Raw genomic sequence first — 24,865 nt, 5'->3', positions numbered from 1 at the left:
CAGTAATCTACTTTCTGTCTCTATAGACAGAAAGATTTGCCTATTCCATATAAATGGAATCATACAATATGTGGTCTTTTGTGACAGGCTTCTTTCACTTAGCATGGTATTTTCAAGGTTTCATATAATTTTCAAATACAAATATAATCAGCTTAAAACACATAGAATAATTAAGAGCACAGATTACAAAGCCAGACTATCTGGATTTATCTCCTATCTCCACCCCATATTAAAGTTATGTGGGCTTCCCTGGTGGCACAGTGGTTAAGAATCCACCTGCCAATGCAGCGGACATGGGTTCAAGCCCTGGTCCGGGAAGATCCCACATGCCACGGAACAACTAAGCCTGTGCGCCACAACTACTGAGTCTGCGCTCTAGAGCCAAGCCACAACTACTGAGCCCGTGTGCCACAACTACTGAAGCCGGTATGCCTAGAGCCCGTGCTCCACAACAAGAGAAGCCACCACAGTGAAAAGTCCGCGCACCGCAATGAAGAGTAGTCCCCGCTCGCCTCAACTAGAGAAAGCCCACGCGCAGCAACGGAGACCCAATGCAGCCAAAAAAGGAAAGGAATAAATAAAATAAATTAATTTTTAAAAAATTACGTGATTTGGCTTCCCTGGTGGCGCAGTGGTTAAGAATCCGCCTGCCAATGCAGGGGACACGGGTTCGAGCCCTGGTCCAGGAAGATCCCACATGCCACGGAGCAACTAAGCCCATGCACCACGACTACTGAGCCTGCTCTCTAGAGCCCGCGAGCCACAACTACTGAGCCTGCGTGCCTAGAGCCCATGCTCCGCAACAAGAGAAGCCACTGCAATGAGAAGCCCGAGCGCAGCAATGAAGACCCAGCACAGCCAAAAATCAAATAAATAAATTTTTTAAAAAAATTACGTGATTTGAGGCAAGTTACTTAACTTCTCTGTGCCTTAATTTCCTCACCTATAAAATGGGTTTAGTAATAGAACCTGCCTCACAGGATCACAGTGAAATTTAAATATGTTAGTATACGTAAAGCACTTAGAATAGTACCTTACATATAGTAAGCACTACACAGGGGTTAGCTGTTATTATTATTACTGTTGTTATCATCATCATCTGCATTAAAGAGAAGGAGATTATGGATAGATAGTCTCAAAATCTTTTTCATAGCTTTGGGATGTGTTTTGGTATTTAACAGGTTTTAAAATGAGTGTCTCAGGAGAAAGAAGCGGGGAATGACTGCTAATGAATACAAGGTTCTTTTTCAGGGTGATGAAAATGTTCTGGAACTAGATAGTGGTGATGATTGCACACCTTTGTAATGTACCCAAAAAACCCCACTCAATCGCATACTTTAAAAGGGTGAATTTCATGGTTTGCGAATTATATCTCCTTTTTAAAAACTGAGTGGCTCTCTTGTTTCAGAAACTGCTGTACTTCAAGCAAAAAATAGTGAAGGCACACATGGATATCCTGCCTTGAAAAAAGCTAGAAATTTAAATAGCTTCCCTATTTCTGCCCCGCCCCATCCCCAAGTTTTTCCTGTACTTATGTTTTAAAAATGTGTCCTCGCTATTAGCTGCAAATGGAGGGTAGGTAATACAGTGTTTGATTATGTGGACTTTCACTGGGCATGGATACATAAAGGAGTAAATTTAAGATGAGAAATCATTTTTGCTACTGAATTGTATTAAGTAATAACTACATTCATAACAGTTAAGAGCTCAGACTTAAGTCAGAGAGAATTAGGTTCAGTTTTTGGCTCTGCCGGTTGTCAAGCTATGTGACCTTGGGCAAGTCACTTAAACCACTCTGAACTTTTGTTTCCTCATCTGTAAACTGAAGATAACAATAGTAATTTATTTCATGGTGTGTTATGAGGATTAAGTTTGATCATGTAGGTAAAACATTTAATACACTTCCTGGTAAATAGTAAGCATTCAGGTATTTCGTAAATGGCACCTATGAGGATGGTGATGTTGATGATGATGATGATGATGATGATGATGATGATGATGATGATGATGAAGAAGAAGAAGAAGAAGAAGAAGGGGGAGGAGAAGGAGAACTGTCATCGTCTCCCAAACTGATTGTAACAATAATACAGATGAGGCAGCAACTTCTGGGTGGGGCTAACTGCTCAAAACTGTTACTGTCTTTTTGAGAGGAAGGGGGAGTAATATGACTCTTTGTTGTTACTGGTCACAAGGACGGAGCAATTGACATCCCCTTCTACCCTAAGCTCTAAATGAACTGTGTATTCCCACAAGGATTTGGCAGCAGTTTCACTTACGAGATCCTTGCTTATGGGTCTAAGAAAACCTTTGCCAAATGTCTTCCAGGGATAGAAGAGGAATATGAAATTAATTTATTTACTCTTCTAAAAAAACCCTCTACTTCTAGGAAAAACATTAACACTATTGTTCAGTCCTTCAAACTCAACTACCTTTGAAAAATTGTTCTTTGGCTTGACATTTACAATTTAAGATTGCCACTGCCCTACTTCAGACTCTCACCATCTTTTCTTTGGGACCATGGCAATAGCTTCCTAATTGGTTACCTACCAGTCTTATCTCCCTCTGTTCTATTTTCCACACTGCAACTAGGATTACTGTTTTTAAATACAAAATCTCATAATTCTCTACTGCTTGAAGTTCACAAGAGCTTCCCATCCATCACTGGTAGGAAGTATCTAAAACTCCTGTGCAGATCGTACAAAGCTCTTCATGATCTGGTCCCCATGCATAAGTTTGGCCTCATTTCTGGACACTCTCCACCACCATACACCCTAAACTCTAGCCTCATCAAAATACTGGCAGTTCTCTGCAAGGCAGTTCAGCTTTGTAACACATATTATTAGAACACAATACATCTACAGACTGCTTTTCAAACATATTATCTCATGTGTGTGCTGTTGCTTCCTGTGAGCAGGGTGAATAGGAAGTGCTTATTTTTGTTAACTGATCACTTCAAGGAAGAGCAGTCAGTAACTAGCAAATCACTGACACTTTTGCCAGTGTCTGACTGACACTCTTATTGTGAATAATAATTATATTTTACTTTTTAAGTATTTGGAGTAACCAGAAGAGAATGTTGACCAAGCCTGATTCCCACCTATGGAATATAAGAATAAAGTTTGAGGGACTTCCCCGGTGGTCCAGTGGCTAAGGCTCCATGCTCTCAATGCAGGGGGCCCGGGTTTGATCCCTAGTCAGGGAACTAGATCCCACATGCCACAACTAAGAGTTCGCATGCCGCAACTAAAGATCCCTCATGCGGCAGTGAAGATCCCGCGTGCCCCAACTAAGACCCAGTGCTGCCAAATAAATAAATAAATATTAAAAAAAAAAAAAATAAAGTTTGAACATACTGGTAAAATTCAACACAAAGATTTCCAGTAATTTACTGTTATTAATGCCTTTAATTAAAGCAAACCTCTTACTTAAGATAACCAGTTAATCTCAAAATAAAAGTATAAGCAGGGTTGTAATAAATGTATTATTAAATGTCCTTCTCATTCTATGTTAGATTTTTAGCCTTGGTTCATTAACTGTTCGGCTTTAAAACTAGATGAAAATACTGACATTGAGATACTTTATTCTTACAATCGTCAAGTCACTAAATAAAGCCAAACATAGCGTCACACTTCAACAATTTTCATTCTTTTTACTTTAATATTGACTGATTACCCTGCAGAATTATCACAGTTGACTAGCAGGTCAAGGCAGCAAGGCTACAAGAGAAACAAAACAAAACTGGACTTCTTCATGTCTACAGTGGTCCAGATATTATAATTACTGAACAACATCTAGACAGTGGCAGCAAAAAGACCAGGTAATGAACACTATAGGTTTGAAGACCATACGTATTAGTATTATGCTCCACAGTCTGGCTAGATGCTCAAGAATACAATACAGGACCCCCAACAGGAACTAACAAAGGTCTGGTTTTAATGTAAACTCACTCTCCTCTTACCTGACCCTCCAGGGATTCTGTTTCCTGAGAAGCAGATCTAAACTGTAAGACGATAATATCCCAAGGAGGTTCTGGCACTGAGCCCCAGAAATCCTTAAAGCAACAGACACTGTCTAAAAGAAGAAAACCAGACCACTCACTCGCTTCTCCATTCTCTTCTCTGACTCTAGGGAACACGAAAATGCCCTGCCAAAGAGAAGTTATAAAATTCCTTCTGAGGCAAAATGTTTTTAAATAGAGATGGTCTGCTGTTGATTATGTCATTCCCTGTCACCTGGAACATTTTGGAAGACTCCTTGGAAATGACCTCTGGGCCAGACCAAGCTATATGTGGGCTGGTGAATCCTTTCTATCTATGGAGGCTGAATAACTTGGAACCTCCTAGAGTGATGACAAAAATGTAAATTAACTCACAACAGGACAATAAGGTTGCATCACAAACCATTTTTAAAAATCCAGAATGTGGGAAACTATATGACAAAATTCTTTAACAAAATAAACTATAATCAAAAATTAAAATGAAGGGCTTCCCTGGCGGCGAAGTGGTTAAGAATCTACCAGGGGACACGGGTTCGAGCCCTGGTCCGGGAAGATCCCACATGCCGCGAAGCAACTAAGCCCATGCACCACAACTACTGAGCCTGCCCTCTAGAGCCTGTGAGCCACAACTACTGAAGCCCTTGCGCCTAGAGCCCGTGCTCCACAACAAGAGAAGCCACCACAATGAGAAGCCTGCGCACCGCAATGAAGAGCAGCCCCCGCTCGCCGCAACTAGAGAAAGCCCACGCGCAGCAACGAAGACCCAACACAGCCAAAAATAAATTAATTAATTTTAAAAAATTAAAATGGAAATGGAAAGAAAGGGAACTTATCAATTAAAAGCTACTTAAGAAACATATTAGCTGAATGCAATGGGTGCCATTTCTTGGATCCTGACTGAAACAAATCAATTGTTTAAGAAATTGAGACAAATGGGAGAAATTTTGAACACTGACTAGTTTCTTGATTATATTAAGGAATTACTGCTGCTTTTTTTTTAGGTGACAGTAATGGTACTGTTGTCATATGTAAATAGAAGGGAATCCTTTTTGTTTTCTAAGTCGCTAGAACCAGAGGATCTACAAAACGGCAAAGGGAGGTGGAACACAGGAACCAACTCAGCTTTCTACATCTTAAATTGAGTGTTGGACACGTGGACATTTATTGTATTGGTCTTTATTCATTTTTGCAAATCTTAAATACGTTATTTGGAAAAGGTCAAAAAGCCAAAGAATGCTACCTGGATTTGTAGTTTCAGAGCCTTTCCCTTTTTGAGGTGCCACCCGTTTCTGACTGTAGAGTCGACGACGCAGGATCTGGGGAGGAGCTCCCTGAGCAGTCCCGGCTGCAGACAAAATCCTCCCAGCCCCTTCACATCTCACAGAGCACTGGTGAGTAGTGTGGCGAACAGGAAAAAAAAGCACAACTGGCAATAACCATGTGACCATATAAGTCACTCCTGTTCTTCAGTCACCTGCTTACCTGAGGCCTGCTACGGCACACTGGTTAAGAGGGTGGGCTTTGGAGAAAAATAGATGTGAGTTTGATTTCCTGTTCTATCACTTAACAGCAATATAAACTTTAGGGCAAGTTTCTTAACCAATTTGTACCTTAGTTTCTCCATATGCAAAATGAGGATTACAACAGCACCTTCCTTATAAAATTGTTCTGAAGATTAAATAGGAATGCATTTAGTACTATGACTGGCTAAAATATTAGCTGCTGTTATTATATTATTGTTGTTGTTTTATATTCCTTTCCCTTCATTTGAATTCAAACTGCTAGTGAAACCAAAGACATATTCATAATTATAATTAATAATATACTTATTGCTATCATCATTGTTGTAGGAAAGAAAAAGAGACATATCTGATTAGAGTAGAAAATAGGGACATGGAAGTAAATTAGAATATATATGGACAGTCTGGATCAGATTCGAGGGCCAGGTAACAAGTGTCAAGCAGTAGAATAACAGTACGCAAAATAATAGTGAAGTAGTATTTCAGGGCCATGACTCAGACAATGGTCTACACAAGATAGACTGGGTCTATGGCCCTGGGCTCCAGGACAGCATTTTGGTGTATTTGTGGCAACCCAGTTTTTTTTTTTTTTTTTAGCACCCTACAGAGTGCTATTTCATATGATTGAGCCTTGCTTTATAATAAAGTGACCAGGTATATGCAGCATGACTATTCATCATGACAATCCTGAACCAGATCCAGAAATGACAGAAATGCCAAAGGTTTCTGCCTGGCTGGGGATGGGAGGAAAGAATAAACTAGAAAGCGGGAGGACACGGGGTGTGAGGCTGGGAGTTCAGCACAACTCGGCACATTCACTGCAACTTTTTCTGCTGATGGGACAGATCATTTATCGTAAGAGAATAAATCACCTCATGAAAACAATGCAGAGTGTGTGCTGGGCCCAGAACCCATGGCTAGAACGTCAGCAGTGACTATTCTCTCTGGGGCCCGACTCCCACCATGCGCTTGTCAGCAACACAGACTACTCACACTCCACTTTCAGAAACCACAGACCCCACAGGAGCGGCTAAAACAGATGCAGAGAAATTAGCTCTGTGGCTGGGTTGACAGTTACGCTTACAAGGTCAAGGAAGAAATGGGGACTCTACTAGTTTATTGAACACATGCATTTAAAGGAGGCTAAGAGAACTTTCTTCCCTTACCCCTCCCTTAAGATTTCCCCTCTCTGTATCACAGAGCTGCCTCCTTACAGACTGACTCATTTTGTGGGTTCCATCTGTTGAGGGCATGCTATGTACCAGGCAAGGCTAAAAGGTGCTTGGGATTTATCAGTGAACGAAACAAAGATTCCTGCCCTTGAAGAACTTCCTCCTTGAGGGATGGGGAAGGCAGACAACAGCATTTTAGGAAGTGACAGGTGTTTTGGCAAAATGAAAAAGCAGGGTGAAGGGATGAGGAGTGAGGAGGAGAGGGCAGTTGGATATTGAATCTACCAGCCGATAAGAATGTTAACTTAAAAATTCTGTCACTTCCTGCAATTTATTACCACACTCCCTCACCAGTCATCACACTAGCAGAAGGTGATTAGGAAAACAAGACAACAGCGTTGGGTTTATTTCAGGGTCAAAAGAAAATAAATTACAACTATTTTCTCCATACTTTTTATTTTCTGAAAGATGAATGCAAATGTAGTCTAAAGAAGGAAGGTGCTAACTGAACTGAAGCAAAGTGACATCAAATAGACTTCTCCCCTTCCTCTCCTCCAAGCTAGTCTTCGGTCTGCTGCCATGTGGCCTATGACTTCTCCATACTCTGAGGCCGGGCTGTCTGTGCACTCCCACACAGCCTGTTCAAAATGTCCAAGTCATCAGCAAACTGTAACCCCAGCCCTATAAGCTAATCATATCTTTCTTATTGCTTTTTTTTGGAAGATCAATCAAAGCAAGACAAACAAGAGTTGATGGCCTAAGGCTGAAAAAGAAGGGGTGATACAAAATTATATAGGCCAATGTTAGGTGCATTCTCCTCCTCCACAAAGTAGCCCCTCTATTCCCACCCCCCAAAAAAAGATCAGAGAGAGCGAAATAAACATTTTAACAGGGGTTGATGCTAAAAGGCAGGATTAAAGATTAGCGTTTCTATTTGCAAATTTTCTACAATTAAGAGGTATAATTTTTATAATTAGGGGAAAATAGTTAAAAAAAAAAAAAAAAAAAAAAAACCCAATCATGAACCAAAAGAGATAGCCCTGAGAATCTACTGCACAACACCCTAGCAGTTATGGCTGCTAAAGAGCTATCTGCTGAACCATGTCAATATTTTGTGAGATATACTTAGGTGAGATTTATACCCGGAGCAGAGAGTGATCCACAGAGTAAGGAAACTATAATTTTACATATCTTATATTTACAATCATGCTGACGACTACAGTTATGCTGAATATGGCGCTCTCATTCTTCACAACAGCTTTTTAAATTCTGACTCAAAGCAGGAGGAAAAAGCTGATCTAACGGTGAAATAAGCTTATATTGAATTGTGAGATGTTTACCATAAATTTATATACATAGGGTTCAGAAATATTGAAGACTTTTATTAATCTTCTTATGCTTGAAGCTTAAGCTAAGCTTAGGATTTTGGTTTGCAGCCTCCTGATGCCATCTTATTTCTTTGGAAACAAGTCCTGAAAGAGTATTTGACAAGGTTTAATACCCATTTATGATGAAAATGCTCAGTAAACTAGGAATACATAGAGAAGACCTTAACCTGACAAAGGTACACCTAAAACCTAAAACAAACATTACATGAAATGGGGAAACTTTAGACTCATTCTCTTTAAGACTGACAACAAGACAAAGATGTTCACTAGCATAGCAACTGTTTTGACATTGTCCTGGAAGTTCTGGTCAATGCTGTAAAGGAAAGATAAATAAGAAGTATAAGGATGAGAAAGGAACAACAAAACTATCACAATTTTCAAAGGATATGATTAACTATGGGGGAAAAGAAACAACAGAAAACAGGAGACTATTTGAATAAGACAGTGAAGCCAGGCTGTGAAATACAAGATCAGCTTACAATAATCAATACCTTTTCTCTTAAACTACCACTAGCCAACTAGAAAACAATAGTAATAGAAATAGACATGATTCACAATAGCAACAAAACTATCAAGTATTAGAAATTAATTTAACCAAGAATATACTCTTAGACCTTTATGGACAAAACTTTGAAGTTCTAATAAAGGACTTAGAAATGAACTGATGAAGTATTTAGGGGTAAGGGGTCATGATGTCTGCAACTAATAACTCAAGTGAGTCAGAAAAATGCATAGAAATGTAGAGAGGGAGTAATGAAGCAAATATAGCAAAATGCTAACATCTGGTGATCTAGGTAAGGGACATACAGGAGCTCTTTGTACAAATCTTAGAACTCTTCCGTTAGTTTTAAATTATTTCCAAATAGAACAAAAATTCTGAAAAAAATAAGCTGAATAAATGGAGAAACATATTACATACTCTTGAATGAAATAAGTTAATATCAAAAAGATGTCAAGCCTCTGCCAAATAATTGATAAATTCAATGTAATCCCAATAAAAATTCCTCAAAAAATTTGAGGAACTTGATAAACATATTCCAAATGTTATATGGAAAAATAATGGCACAGAAGTAGCTAAGAAAACTTAAAAATGAAGAACAGAGATGGGGCACTTGTTGTGCCAGTCATGAGGATGTATTACCAAATCACTGTAATAAAATCAGAGCGATAAAAAACAGAGCAAGAACTGACAAACTAATGTAACAGAACAGAGGCTTAGAGATAGACTGGTGTATCCATGGGAACCATATAGGAGAAAGAGGGTACCACAATGTAATGGAGGAAAGCATGGGGTTTTTGGATATGTTATTGGAAAAACTGGCTCATTAAATGGAGAATAATAGGGCTGGATTCCTATCTAACACCACGTGCAATGTGGGCTCTAGATGAATTAACGAAATAGCTATGACCTAGGGACTGGGAGGGCCTTCTTAAACAAAACTTTAAAAACTCTAAGCCAAAGAATTTATTTACCTGATTACATTGAAATTAAGAATTTTTCTTAATGTTCTTGGATTGGAAGAATCAATATTGTGAAAATGACTATACTACCCAAAGCAATCTACAGATTCAATGCAATCCCTATCAAATTACCAATGGCATTTTTCACGGAACTAGAACAAATCATCTTAAAATTTGTATGGAGACACAAAAGACCCCGAATAGCCAAAGCAGTCTTGAGGGAAAAAAACGGAGCTGGACGAATCAGACTCCCTGACTTTAGACTGTACTACAAAGCTACAGTAATCAAGACAATATGGTACTGGCACAAAAACAGAAACATAGATCAATGGAACAAGATAGAAAGCCCAGAGATAAACCCACGCACCTATGGTCAACTAATCTATGACAAAGGAGGCAAAGATATACAATGGAGAAAAGACAGTCTCTTCAATAAGTGGTGCTGGGAAAACTGGACAGCTACATGTAAAAGAATGAAATTAGAATACTCCCTAACACCATACACAAAAATAAACTCAAAATGGATTAGAGACCTGAATGTAAGACTGAACACTATAAAACTCTTAGAGGAAAACATAGGAAGAACACTCTTTGACATACATCACAGCAAGATCTTTTTTGATCCACCTCCTAGAGTAATGGAAATAAAAACAAAAATAAACAAATGGGACCTAATGAAACTTCAAAGCTTTTGCACAGCAAAGGAAACCATAAACAAGACGAAAAGACAACCCTCGGAATGGGAGAAAATATTTGCAAACGAATCAACAGACAAAGGATTAATCTCCAAAATATATAAACAGCTCATGCAGCTCAATATTAAAGAAACAAACAACCCAATCCAAAAATGGGCAGAAGACCTAAATAGACATTTCTCCAAAGAAGACATACAGATGGCCAAGAAGCACATGAAAAGCTGCTCAACATCACTAATTATTGGAGAAATGCAAATCAAAACTACAATGAGGTATCACCTCACACCAGTTAGAATGGGCATCATCAGAAAATCTACAAACAACAAATGCTGGAGAGGGTGTGGAGAAAAGGGAACCCTCTTGCACTGTTGGTGGGAATGTAAATTGATACAGCCACTATGGAGAACAATATGGAGGTTCCTTAAAAAACTAAAAATAGAATTACAATACGATCCAGCAATCCCACTACTGGGCATATACCCAGAGAAAACCGTAATTCAAAAAGACACATGCACCCCAATGTTCATTGCAGCACTATTTACAATAGCCAGGTCATGGAAGCAACCTAAATGCCCATCGACAGACGAATGGATAAAGAAGATGTGATACATATATACAGTGGAATATTACTCAGCCGTAAAAAGGAATGAATTTGAGTCATTTGTTGAGACGTGGATGGATCTAGAGACTGTCATACAGAGTGAAGTAAGTCATAAAGAGAAAAACAAATATCATGTATTAACGCATGTATATGGAACCTAGAAAAATGGTACAGATGAACCGGTTTGCAGGGCAGAAGTTGAGTCACAGATGTAGAGAACAAACGTATGGACACCAAGGGGGGAAAACTGCAGTGGGGTGGGGATGGTGGTGTGCTGAACTGGGCGATTGGGATTGACATGTATACAGTGATGTGTATAAAATTGATGACTGATTAAAAAAAAAAAAGAATTTTTCTTGATGAAAGGACAACAAAGACAAAATTAACATATGAGAAGATATCTGCAAAGTGACGATAAGTGAACATCTATAAACTGTCTTCCACAAGTCAACAGCAACACAGATAGTAACTCCAATAGAAAACAGGCTAAGAGCAGAATAAGTAATTTACAGATGAAACTATATGCGTAAGAGATGCTCACAATCATTAGTAATCAAAGAAATACAAATAAAAATGACAAGGTATCACTTTGCACCTATGAGATTATACAAGGTGGAGAGCTAGAGAAAGCTGAGTGCTGGCTGGGACATGAGGATACAGGACCCCTCGAACACTTCTGGCAGGAGAGAGAGTGGTGCAGCCATTGTGGGGAGGAATCTGGCACAGTTTGATCAAATTCAGGACATGCAAGCCTATGACGCGGTGATTCCCTTCAAAGTGTATATCCCACAAGTATATTACACAGCTTTATAAGTGGACAGGTATGAAGATGCTCATTGCAGCAATGTTTGTGGTGGTAGGAAGTAGAGACAACCTGAGTATCTATCATACAGAGAGGAGATAAGTAAAACTGTGGTTCACACACACAGCATGGAATATAATGCAGCATTTGGAAGCAAAGAATTAGATGTACATGTAGAAACACAGGTGTATCTTAAAAACAGTACTCAGAGAAAAAAGAAGCAAAATGAAATACAACGTTACAAATTAAAATACATATAAAACAAATATCCCCACTTTGCAAGATCCTATACAGACAAAAAGAAACGTTATATGTGTTCAAACGAGCACCTGTGAAGCATGAGGTGAATGGGAGGAGGAGAAGGGAATTAAAAACAAAAGAAATCTTTTAGGCTCCTTGCATGTTAAAAAAGAATTCAAATGACCTATGATAAAAATAAAATTAGAATTGTTTCCTTCCCCTAAGTTCCCAACTTTCCTAACAACAAAAGCAACTTTGGTTGCCAGCTCTGTTGATGAGTAACAGCTTTTCATCCTTTTTCAAGCAGGAAGGGAAAAATTCAGGGATCAACAGAGTACTAAAGGGATCAGTGGAAAATAGTCACGAAACAGTGTTTTTGTTCTCATGACCTGACAACCTGACTGAAAAGACCCGATTACCTCTTGATTAGGAGTGATTCAGCTCAAGACACGTTGCTGGCGTCAAGTTTTCATGTCCTTTGAAACTATTTACTTTCAGAACCCCTTCATATACAATCCTTTGGCCTCCTCATGGTGATGCCACACTACTTAGAATCTAAAAATTCTAGAGCTAGAGAGCACCTGGTTATTCTACAGATGAGGAAACACAGGCCAGAGGAGGATTGTGGTTTAGGCTCACACAGCTGGTATGAAAGGGAAGCTCTTACTGACTGTGCCCTTGTCCCCCTTCTGTCTCTCTGGCCCAGCAGCCAGAGTGATCCTGTTAAAACATAAGTCATCAGAAGCTTCTCTGTTCAAGACCCTCTACAGGCTCCCCCCTCACTCAGAGGAAAGGCCAAAATCCTTACAAAACGGCCTACACTGCTGTGCCCCTCCCCACTCCCACCGCCTCTCCTCTGCTGCACTTTCCTCTCGCCCACACGGGGACCGCCTGGCCACTGTGACCTCATCATCCCTCACACATGCCAAACATGCTCCTACATCAGGGCTTGGACCTTGCTCATCCCTCCGCCTCCTGCTCACTCTCTCACTCCTCTCAAGTCTTAGATCGAAAGTGATTTTGGTAGAGGCCTTCTCTGGCCACTGTGCACTTTGTGTGTACTCCCCCCCGCCCCACTTCTTTTTTCTCACTTACGCCTCCTTCAGGTTCCCCACAGCACTTACAATCGTGTGACCATGATCCATTCACATATTTATTTCCTGTTTGCTTCCACACCACCAGAATATCTACTGCATGAGGGCAGGGCTTTGTCTGCTTCGTTCACAGCTGTATCCCCAGCACCAAGAACAGATACAGGTGCTGCATGACTATCTGTTGAGCCTTGGTTTAACAGCTCCTTCATCACAGAGCTGATCTGTGATCTGATTTCATGACTGCTACTTTAGACCTTTTTGCCTTTCCAGGCAAGAGACTGATATCTTATAATTAGCTCCTGGCCAACGAGACTAAGTTATCCAATCTTGAAGATTAGTTTATTCAGATGTTTTCCTAAGCAAGGCATAATAAGCAACTATTTAATATTAATTGAATTTATGTTTAAAACTTTTCATAAGCAATCTGAATGAATTTTAAGGATGCTTTAGCTGACGATCAAGAACAATTGAGAATTTCAAAGCAGATAATCTTGTAATAATGCTGTGGGGTAGGTAATACATTAACCGACTTCAGAAACGACAGAATAATAAACCCAGAAAAAATTCAAGCATTATACCTGGCAGTGGGTATGCAAGCCTCCATTTGCATTTGTAGTTTAATTGTTTTTATCATTTAAAAAAGTTCCCCCAATTTAAAAAGTACCTGTAATCTGAACAATCACTGCAGTGTCTGAAATTTGAGAAATCGCTTTTTGCTTATTTAGCCCAACCTTGATAAAGTGAATGGGAGGGTTGAGAAGAATAACGCATTTGAAGATTCACTATGCATTCTGCAGAAAGGGTTTCCTTCTGAGGCAGAGAGAAATGAGTTTACTGGCTCTGGAGGCTTCCTAAATTGCAGCCTCCAAGTTTAGGGAAGATAAAAATCTAAACACATTCCATTTAACCCTTTTTCAGAGCCAGAGCCTCATGGAGTCTTGCACTATGTTCTAAAAATGAACACCCACTCTTAGTTTTTAGGAGATCCAAATGACGATTCAAGAATTATGATTTATCATGTACTTTAAGAGGAGAAAAAGTAGTGTAAGTTCAATCAGTGCTTGAGAGAGGCTCTGAATTGCCTCTTTCATGTGGATGAACAAGGAATGTGAAAGGGTCTCTCGAGGTAAGAGGGACCCTAAGAAGAAAGGACCCAGAAAAGAAGAAACAAGAGATGGGAAAGGCTCTGCTTTGGGGCTGCAAGACAAAATAACTTGTACATATTTGGACAGATTGTCCATGAAGATTATTATCATATCTCAGTTGAAAATTCACACAATATGAACACTGTATAAAAGACATCTTATCACATTTTCTGAGGCAGAATGTTCTCGGCTTATTGCAAAAGTTATCTGTGTGCCGCACAGACCCCATCCCCAGGCCAAATTTTAGCTATTCTCCACCATACACAAAGCACTCTATTCCAGTCTCTGACTTTAGTGAATTTAACACGGAGGTAATTTGAAAAATCTCTTTTTCACTTATGTTAGCTCAATAATGATAAAGTGACTGGGAGTGTTGAGAACAACAGTGAATTTGAAGATTCACTATGCATCACGCAGAATTTTTTTAAAACATGTTTTCTCAAAACTTTGTGTCGTTGACACAATGAGTGACATATGTTTCAAATTAACACGTAAAAATCAGGGAACTTTGGAGATGGAAGGTAGTCTTAGAGGTCCTTTGATTCAATAATTTAGAGAAAAACAGGTGCTGGGGATAAACTAACTTGCTCATCACCTGGAATCTATTCTATGTTACAAGAGTAATAAACGCAGCACCAACTCTAAGAAACCACACCTGTATGCTGGCAGGTACTTCACTTTTCAGTATACAACTACAGATTAATCAGTTCTGTAACTTCAGCTATACAAACACGTGAAGCTAAACTATGCTCAAACGCTAAATATTAGTGCTACCACTGGCTTGCCACATACCACAGCATCAGTGATTATGAAAAGTGTTTCAACACAAAACGCTCATATTACTATAAAAGAATTACTGTAAAAATAGACCTAAAGGCAAGTTATCAATTACAGAATAATGTTGTGAGTGCCCTTCATTATTATATCAATATAAATGAGACAGACAATAAAGGATAATGAGATTCCATTTAAAGTGGGGTTTTTTTCATTTAAAATTTAACTCTATACACCAAGCATTCCCCACAGCACCTAATTTCCAGCAGACCTGGCCTGTATGTAACCCCAATATTCCCTTGTTCAACTAACAGCACTGACACCCTTTTCAAGGTTAAATACTCTGAGAAATTGATGCCTGGTGGACATTAGTACCTGCGGCAGGAATGCAGGTGTACAAAACTCCACCATAACCAAACTTGCATCTCTAGCCAAACAGGTCTTACTCTTGCTTCGGTAAGCCATTCCCTGCTTGTCTCCCTGACACAGAATCACGGACTCCTATTCCGACTCAATGTGACTGTGCAAGCCAGAAGAATCTCTTCATCTGTTAAATAAGGGGGCTGGACTAATGCTGGATTCTTTTCCAGCTTTCAAATTCCGCCTCATTGCCGGAGCGGCAGGGTGGTGAAGTGAAAAGAGCCCTGGGCTTGCCTGACACCATTTAAAAAGCCCACGTCTGCATCCCTCGGACTGCCGGCCACCCGGCCTCCAACTCCCCGGCACCTCCCTGGGCCCGACTGACCTGGACCGGAGAACTCCGACGAGGGCCCGGCGCCCTGCTGCCCCTCGGGGGCTCCCGGCCGGGGCAGCGGCCGCGGCGGGGCAGGGGGGCGCAGGCCTGGCCGCCCGGCGCGTTCCTCGGGGCGCGGGTCCCTTCCGCCCGCCGTCCCCGGACAGCGACCCCGGGCTCCTCGCCCGGCCTCGCCCGGCCCTTGACCTGCTCTCCGCCGCCTGGCGGTCCCTTGGCGCGGCGGGCAGCTACGGCCGCCTGTCCCAGGCCCGCTGTCACCTCCGCCCCTGGAAGCGGCGGGCGGGTCAATCCTGCGTGACTCAGCGTGGCGGCCCCGCCTCCGGCCTCCCGCCCAAGCTTCCGCCTCGCGCGGCCCGTGCGGCCCGGGGGCGCCACGCTCCTTCCCCGCGCGCCCACCTCCTCAGGCGCCCGCCCCGCTCTCGCACTCCCTGACGGCCGGCCTGGCTGCGCCCGCCCCATTACGTCAGAGGGGGCGGTGCCCCAGGACCTCCATTCGGGGAAACTGAGGCACCGGGCGGCGCGGTGCCGACCCTGCTAGGGCAGCTCGAGCGTCGGCTGCTCGCGGAGCGTTCAGTTCTACGTGCAGCTCCCGCTGATCGAAAGCTCCTTTCCTCCCTTGCCGATCCCTCACCCGCCACACTCCCCCTCCAACCTAGAAAAGGGTCAAATCCCATTTAGAGAAGCCGCATTCAGTTCCTGCCTGTGGTGCGGTCCTCTGTGCTGCCCGGAGGCAGTTTCTTTCATCCCCTCACAAATACTCGGCGTTCACTTCGGTCTGTTCATTTTTTTCTGAGGAAAGTCTCTCAGGACACCTTTGAGAATTCAAGAGCAAGGAACAGCAGAATGCAAGAACTAGGCAGGGCTGAGAGCACGCTTTTAACTCGTTCGTGAATCCTCGCGGGATTCCTTTTGTGTATTAATGGCCTCAAAGTCACACTGCTTGGTTTGTAGCTTGAATTTCTGTGCCTAGTTTCTGGGATCTACCTGGGGGATGCTGAAGAAGATGCAACAAGTCTGTCACTGTGAACGTATAACAGATAAACCTCTACAGATGGTCCCCACCTAGAATTGTTGGACTTAAGATTTTTCCACTTTACAATGCTGAGAAAATCGTAGGCATTCAGGAGGAACCACGGTAGAATTTTGAATTTCAATCTTTTCCCGGGCTGGCGATATGCTCTAGGATACTCTCTCCTGATGCTGGGCAGCGACAGTGAGGCAGCTCCCGGTCAGCCCCAGGATCAGGAGGGCAAACCACCGATACACTTGCAGCCGTTCTGTACTCGTACAACCATTCTGGGTTTCACTTTCAGGACAGTATTCAATAAATTACATGAGATAACCAATGCATTATTGTAGAATAGGCTTTGTGTTAGATGATTTTGCCCAACTGTAGGTTAATGTGAGTGTTCCGAGCACGTTTAAGGTAGGCTAGGCTATGATGTTGGGTAGGTTAGGTGTATTAAATGTATTTTCGACTTAGGATATTTTCAAATTACCATGGGTTTATCTGGACATAACCCCACTGTAAGTGGAGGAAGATCTGTAATTCAAATTTTTCATCAGCTGTTTCTCCTTTCTAGTGTTGTGTGTGTGTGTTAAAATACATGTAACATAAAGTTTATCATTTTAAACGTTTTTAAGTGTATTGTTCTATGGCATTAAGTACATTCACGTTACATCACCACCATCCATCTCCAGAACTTTTTCATCTTCCCAAACTGAAACTGTAGTCATTCAACGTTAACTCCTCATTCCTCTCTCCTCCCGGTCCCTGACAACCACCGTTCTGCTTTCTGTCTCTATTAATTTGACTATTCCAGGTACCTCTTGTAAGTGGAATCATACAGTGTTTGTCTTTTGGGTTTTCTGTTTGTTTGTTCGTTTTTGCCGCGCAGCGCGGCTTGGGGGATCTTAGTTCCCTGACCAGGGATCGAACCCCCGGCCCTTGGCAGTGAAAGCCTGGAGTCCTAACCACTGGACTGCCAGGGAATTCCCAGTGTTTGTCTTTTGTGATTGGCTTATTTCACTTTGCATAGGTCCACAAGTTTCATCCACGTTATAGCATGTGTCAGAATTTCCTTCCTTTTTAAGGTGGAATAATATTACTTTGTATGCATATACCACATTTTGTTTTACATTCATCTGTCAATGGATGTTTTCCATCCAACGTTTGCTTCTACCTTTTGGCCATTATGAATAATGCTTCTGTGAACATGGGTGTACAAATATCTGTTTGAATCCCTGCATTCAGTTCTTTTGTGTATATACCCAGAAATGGAATGGCTGGGTCACATGATAATTCTATGCTTCATTTTTTGAGGAACTGCCATACTGTTTTCCTCCTTTGCTTTTTGATGCATGTGCACATTGTGGGCAGAAAACTTTCTAGTAAAATATCAATATTCTGGATTTCGACAAAATTGTCAGCAAATGCTTCATTTGCCTGTAAGACAGTGACTTCTCTTCTCTCAGTAATAAGTAATTAACATTACAAATCCATTGCCTTTATTTTTGAAGATATTGTTCCTATTCAGTTAACTACAATTTTGTTTGTGTTCTGGGGATATATTTTTCTAATGGTCTTTGGACAGAGTCAAGTATGCCACATGAGGGAAGAGGGGTAAATTGGGTAATTGGGATTGACATATACACACTACTATATATAAAATAGATAACTAAAAAGGACATACTTTATAGCACAGGGAAATCTACTCAGTACTCTGTAATGGCCTATATGGGAAAAGAATCTAAAAAAGAGTGGATAAATGTATATGTATAACTGATTCACTTTGCTGTACACCTGAAACTAACAGAACATTGTAAATCAACTATACTCCAATAAAAATTTTTTTAAAAAGTATGCCACATGAAAGCAAAATGAAATTAAAATCAAGCATTTCATTTAAAAAAGAAAACAACTGGGAATTCCCTGATGGTCCAGTGGTTAGGACTCCACACTTCCACTGCCAGGAGTCCGGGTTCGATCCCTGGTCAGGGAACCAAGATCCTGCAAGCCGTGCAGCACAGCCACAAAAAAAGAAAAGAAAAGAAAACAACTTTGGATGTCTTAATGTACACCCAGCCCAACTGGGACCTGTTTCTTTTACCTAAAAGAGTCAGTTTCAGAATGATCTGATTACTGAATCTAAATCTTTGGAAGTGGGTTCTTTGGTGAGTACACTAAAGTTTAAGAACCACTGCCCTAGGGCATCGAGAAGATTCTGAATCATCAAAGGCAAAATAATATTCTTTCACTCATCAACAAAGATTTACAATGCAGCATTTGCAATGCAACAAGCATCATGCTGGATGTTTGGGATTCAGCCGGACAAAGACAACCAATAAGCACCCTGCTCTCATGGAGCTCACATTCTAGAGTGGGGTAACAGACAATAGATAAACAAATGGTAAGCCAAATAATTACAGGGTATGGTGAATGCTGTGAAGGAAATAACCCAGATGATATGATAAATTAGATCGTAGAGAATTAAATCCTAATGCCCTAGGCATCCACTGTATGTAATGATTTAACGTCTCTCCCATGCAAGGGGAATGGTACAAGTTAAACACAGTCCTTGAGACAAGTGAGTACAGAATCACTGTGTTCTGTGGTTTAGATGAGGATCTGGTCTGATAAGGGCCAAAGTAAGAAGTGGAAACCTTCTTTGAATATAGTGGTTGGTGGTCAGGGAAGTCTCTGGGGACATAACGTTTACTTGAGACCAAAATGATGAGAAGGAATCAGCCGTGTAAAGAGCTGAGGAAGTACCTTTCTGGTGGGAGAAACTGAAGGTGCAAAGCCCTGAAGTAGAAAACAACTTGCTCAGTTTCACAACAGAAGAGAAGGCTGTGTGAGAAAGAAAGCAAGTACTATGGGATGAAATTATAAAACAAACAAGGGTGAAGATCATCCTGAGCCTGATGGGCCATGATAAGGAGTTTGAATTTCATTTTAAGTCAATGTATTGATACATTATAAAATATCCTCAATTGAAGGGACTGAAATGAAAAGGATCAAAAGAGGTAAATGTATGTGGAATTTCTTTGTTAGCAATAATAATAGTATCTGCATCTGCGATATTAAAAAGTTTGTTTTTTCCCCTGGATAATCCTCAATAAACCAAAATCAATTCCTGTGCATTTTGATTAATCTCATTGATCAAAATTATTTAGGCGTGTCATCCTTTGATCCCATGTCTGAACCTAAATCCAGCGTGTTAGGACACACTCAAGTATCCATCGCTGTTATGATGGACTGCGTCACTAACAGTGTCCATGGCTTTGCCGCAAATCAAAGGCAACTCCCCAAGGTTTCCCTCTGGAACAACTTAGTGGTAGAATATAGAAGGCATAGGTTTAGTCTTCTATGTCAGAGAAAGAAGAGATAGCACTTGGAAACACTAATAACTATGCATTAAAATGGTGCCAGAATGCACCGGGACAGAAAGGAGAGGACTCTAGTTGAGTGGAGGAAGGAAGACTAGGGGAAGTCTGGTGCTCTCTTGGGGAAGGGAGGAGTCCAGGGTGATTTTTGAGAGAGGGTATCTGTCTAGTGGACTTGCGCTGAGGCAAGGCCAGCTCCTAGAATAAGACAATGGAAGCCATTTGGTTCCATTTAGGAATAGACCCCAGTTGGCAAAAGTAGAGCCAATTCCCATTTTGTAAGGAAGTTCTGAATTCAAAAAAAGGACTGTATCATGTTTATCTTAAGGGTTGTTCTTATATATTAATATAGTGTTTCCTAGGGGCTTCTTCTCTTCCTATCTGCTTGCAGAAGCTTGAAATTAGTTTAACGAGGAACAGGAAATTCTTTCATAATTAGAAGTAAAAGTCAAACTGGCAAACAAACAAATCTACCTTAAAATGCTAATGCCTAGTTGAGGTAATATTTTGGAAAAAACTCATTCTCTTGTGTATCCATCAAAATATATTTAAGTGACACTATCAGATCTCTTCCTATTTCCATGAGGACACAAGAAAGAAAGAAGATATTTGGGAATCTGGAAGAAGATAGGGGAAGGAAAGAAAAGGGAAGCTGAAATACTGAAGACAAGTTTATAGTAAATGTTTATTGAGAGCTAGCCTTATGTTAAGAACTTACCATATATTATCTTTTTTCTTTTTTTTTAAGATTCTTTTTTGATGTGGACCATTTTTTAAAGTCTTTATTGAATTTGTTACAATATTGCCTCTGTTTTGTTTTGGTTTTTTGGCCTCGAGGCATGTGTGATCTTAGCTCCCCAACCAGGGATCAAACCCACACCCCCTGCATTGGAAGGCGAAGTCTTAACCACTGGACCGCCAGGGAAGTCCCTATCTTTTTTCTTTTATTAATCAGAAAAAAAGTTATTACCCCAAGAAACAGAACCTGGGTTCCCCCATTTGAATAGAATCAATAATTCTTGAAAAGTACTTTATAAACCGTCTTTATTTTCTTTCCCAGGTTGTCTACAATAATGAAGAAAGATAATCAAGGTCATCATTTCCTTCTCCAAATAATATTGGTTGTTTTTTCTTAGCACGTATCATGACAACAACCCAGCAAGTAATTGTTATCTTTAGCTTATAAATGAGGAACTGAGGCTCCCTGGGGTTAAACAGCTGGCCTAGTGCTTTCCACACTTCCCATACTTTAGTCATTCCTATACCACTTTTTGCCATAATCTTTCACTCTCAGAAAACCATCACAATAGTTTTTGACTAAATGGCACACCACCTTTCTAATTTTTAAAATATTTTTATTTAAATTTGCTCACTTTGTTTTTTAAGGGAAATTTTGTACCACTCCCATAAACGCAAAACCAGTATATAGATTGAAATTAATAGGAGGTAATCTTTAAAACAAATACAATGAAAACAAAATGGTTACTTTTTAAAATGTTTTTAGTTCTTTTATTTATTTATTTTTAATTTATTTATTTATTTTATTTATTTATTTTTGGCTGCATTGGGTTTTCGTTGCTGCACGCAGGCTTTCTCTAGTTGTGGCTAGCGGGGGCTACTCTTCTTTGCAGTGCGTGGGCTTCTCACTGCGGTGGCTTCTCTTGTTGCAGAGCACGGACTTTAGGCACGCAGGCTTCAGTAGTTGTGGCACACGGGCTCAGTAGTTGTGGCGCACAGGCTTAGCTACTCGACAGCATGTGGGATCTTCGCAGACCAGGGCTCGAACCCGTGTCCCCTGCATTGGCAGGGGGATTCTTAACCACTGCGCCACCAGGGAAGCCCCAGAATGGTTATTAAATTCTAATTCTGAGCTTGAGGGCTACTCTCCATTTGTTAAAAAAAAATGAAACTAGTCAGTGTTAGAAAGTTAGAACCAAAGAGAAACTTTGTCCTTGATATATTCAGAAAGATCTAAAGAAATTGTTAAAAGAATAACTTTCTAAGTAATTTATTGCTTGATCAGAACATCAAGCCAAATTGGCTCATGCACCACTTGAGTTGTCCTAAAGAATATTTTGAATACTACTTGTGAATCTTTACCCATATTTTGGGAAATACCTGATTTGCCAAAGATAACAGAGCTCATAAATGACAAAGCTAGGATTCAAACCACCATCTGCCAAAGTCTTTCCACTGTGCAATGTGGGCTCCCCACTCAGATAGTTTCAGAACTTTTCTCTGAACCGGCCGTGTTTTTCTTCTCTTGGCAATGTTTTATCCTGGTGCATCCATGAGACTTAGTGACATCATGACCTTCAGTGTCCTTCCCAAAAATGTTCTGGGAACTATAAATCACACTCCAGAGGAGGGCTGACTCTTGTGTGGCCTGTTGGAACTGTGCTCTTTTGATATGACACTGTGCTTCTTTAACACAGTCTGGGAATGTATTACCTGCTTAAGGAGCTGGACCACATAGCTGTCTCTTATTGAACTGTGGTCAAGTTCATGTCCCTCCTACCCCCACCTCCTAATGATATATATCTGTTTGAAATTAGTGTAAAGTGTTTCACATAAAGGAGTCATCCAACTTCAAGCTGTACTAAGTCAGGTCTATATTAGCCAAGCAAAGTAAGGCACTAATGAGGACTATGATTCAGTCCTTTGACAGGGCTGATCTCAGTCGCTTCACACACTGTTGTAAAAAGTGTCCACCTCTCCCTCTCCTCACATTAGCTGGGTTCATCGAAGGCAGAGACTAGTGGATTTATCCTTGTATCCTATTGCCTAGCAAAGTGCCTGGCACATAGGTGTGTCTGATAAATGTTTGTTGAATGACTGAGTTCACTTGAGTTAAAGTCATAGTAAAATTATAACAGTGCGTGATTTTAATAAAATTGTAATGTTCTTTTGTTGCTATTGTCCATAACCATCCATTCTTCTTTATTTGGTAACAGTGTTTTGTTTTTTTTAAAAGACGGGAACCAGCTCTCCTACACTGGCTTCCCATACCCACCCTCCGCCTTCTGGGAGTGGGCATACAACCCCAGACTGACCAATCAGTCACCATGATGGTTTTTGGGACAGACATGTCACCCAATTTGTGCTCTTGAGAGTCAGGCCCAAGAATCAATAGTTTGTTGCTAGGCTGGTAGAATACAAGCTTGAAGCTGCTATGGGTCATCTAGTCCTGCAAGGGAGCACCTGTGTGAGAAGGCAGTCACCACTGAAGACAATGAAATCAAGAAGTGGAGAAAGATTCCAGCCCACATAACTGGGGCACCTGGATCCAGCCATGTCTGAAAACCCTTCATATAAATTTTTAGTTATTTGAACCACTAACGGTCCCATCTTTAAACTACTGGTTCAGAAGTGCTAGTCTGAGATGAAATGTTTACTGTCCCCTAGCAAAATGAGAAAAATAATTTCATTGATAACACTTTTTAATTCTGAGATTGTATCTTTCTAATTTTTGGCATTAGAGTGTTTATGAATTGATGGTGATGGTAGATTGCAATTGTATTTTTCTAATAGTCCTTAATAGAAAGTTAGTCTAAAATAGAAAGTTAGCAGATCCTTTATCTATCCCTCTGTCTTAGTCTGCTCCAGCTGCTATAACAAATTACCAGAGACTGGGTAGCTCAAACAACAAACACTTATTTCTCACAATTCTGGAGGCTGGGAAGACTGAGATCAGGATGCCAAGCATGGTCAGGTTCTGGTGAAGACCTGCTTCCTGGCTTGGAGATGGCCTTCCTGTAGCCTCACGTGGCAGAGAGAGTGAAAGTGCTAGCTCTCTTCCTCTTCTTATAAGGACACCAGTGCCATCATGGGGGCTTCCCTCTCGTGACCTACTTACTTTCCAAAGTTTCCATCTCCAAATACCATCACATTAAGGCTTCAATGTATGAATTTGGGGGGGACACAAACATTCGGTCCATAGCACCTTCCATTAAAGAAATTTCTTTTTAATCTCTCTGTGAAATAAGTCTGCTATAAACTACAGTGTACGTAAAATACTATATTTGTATATACAAAAAATAATAAAGTTGTGATCCTTTTATGTCTCAGTTTATTTGTACTTCAACTGAGTCCAGAAAGGATTTAAGGAAATTCACTCGACTCCTTTGATCTAATGCCCAGGATGGACTCTTCATTCCAAAGGCCTCATGTGAGACAATCTGAAAGGAAGTCAAAGAGGCCTTTCCTCCCTCCTCCTGTGGGGTAGGCATGGATCCAAGTGATGGTTTTATCTGTCTGCTCCCTGGGGCTGCGCAATAAGAAGCGATGTGTCAGCAGAAATAGGCACCACCCCTGAAGGCTTCTCCTTAGCTGCTGGTCACCCATCTGGCAATGGCTCCAGGTCCCTTGCTTCTAGGTGAAGCCACATCCCACATGCAGCAGGGCCCTTGATGGGGTGAGGGCAAAGGTGCAGGGAATGTGTGGGAAGTGAAGAGAATGAAGGTAGGAGAGGGAAAGATCCATGAGGGGAAGGGGCGTGGGCAGGAACCGTAAGTGCAGAGGGGAGGAATAAGAGAAAGTGAGAGGGGAAAAAGCCTTTATACATAGTGGAATTTAACTTCTGGGAGGAGGGAGAGAAGTGATGTTTGCTTAGGCATTTGCCCAGGAGGAATGTTTACTCAGGCTTAATAGCCAGAATGAAGTTAGTGTTAAAGTTGAAGTGAAGTAATACAGCTAGGCAGGAGGTGGGCATGACGGAGTGTTGGTACAGGGTATGTGTTGGGAGTGTGTGTATTAGACAAATCATCGTACCACATATGTGAAAATGATGCTCTAGACACATGAACTTTGACTTCTCCCGTTCTGATGGCAGATTTG

General features: G+C 40.9%; 1 protein-coding gene across 5 annotated transcripts in view; it reads right to left on the bottom strand.

Annotated features, from left to right (window-relative positions):
* DNMBP (dynamin binding protein) overlaps nt 1-16,067 on the bottom strand; it is a 154,341-nt gene extending 138,274 nt beyond the window's left edge. For 4 of the 5 annotated variants that reach the window (XR_009498046.1, XR_009498045.1, XR_009498044.1 and 1 more), the window contains exon 1: nt 15,635-16,067. The gene's annotated coding sequence lies outside the window, so the exon portion shown is untranslated. Of the gene's footprint in view, nt 1-3,958; nt 3,982-15,634 lie in introns of those variants that run through there. The other variant, XM_059900498.1, reaches the window with a different exon arrangement.
* Between the last annotated feature and the right edge of the window lie 8,798 nt (nt 16,068-24,865).

This window comes from Balaenoptera ricei, chromosome 16 (genome assembly GCF_028023285.1).
Source record: "Balaenoptera ricei isolate mBalRic1 chromosome 16, mBalRic1.hap2, whole genome shotgun sequence".
In the NCBI taxonomy this organism is placed as follows: domain Eukaryota; kingdom Metazoa; phylum Chordata; class Mammalia; order Artiodactyla; family Balaenopteridae; genus Balaenoptera; species Balaenoptera ricei.
Note: the sequence above shows the minus strand (reverse complement) of the source record. Positions and strands in the feature narration are given on the sequence as shown.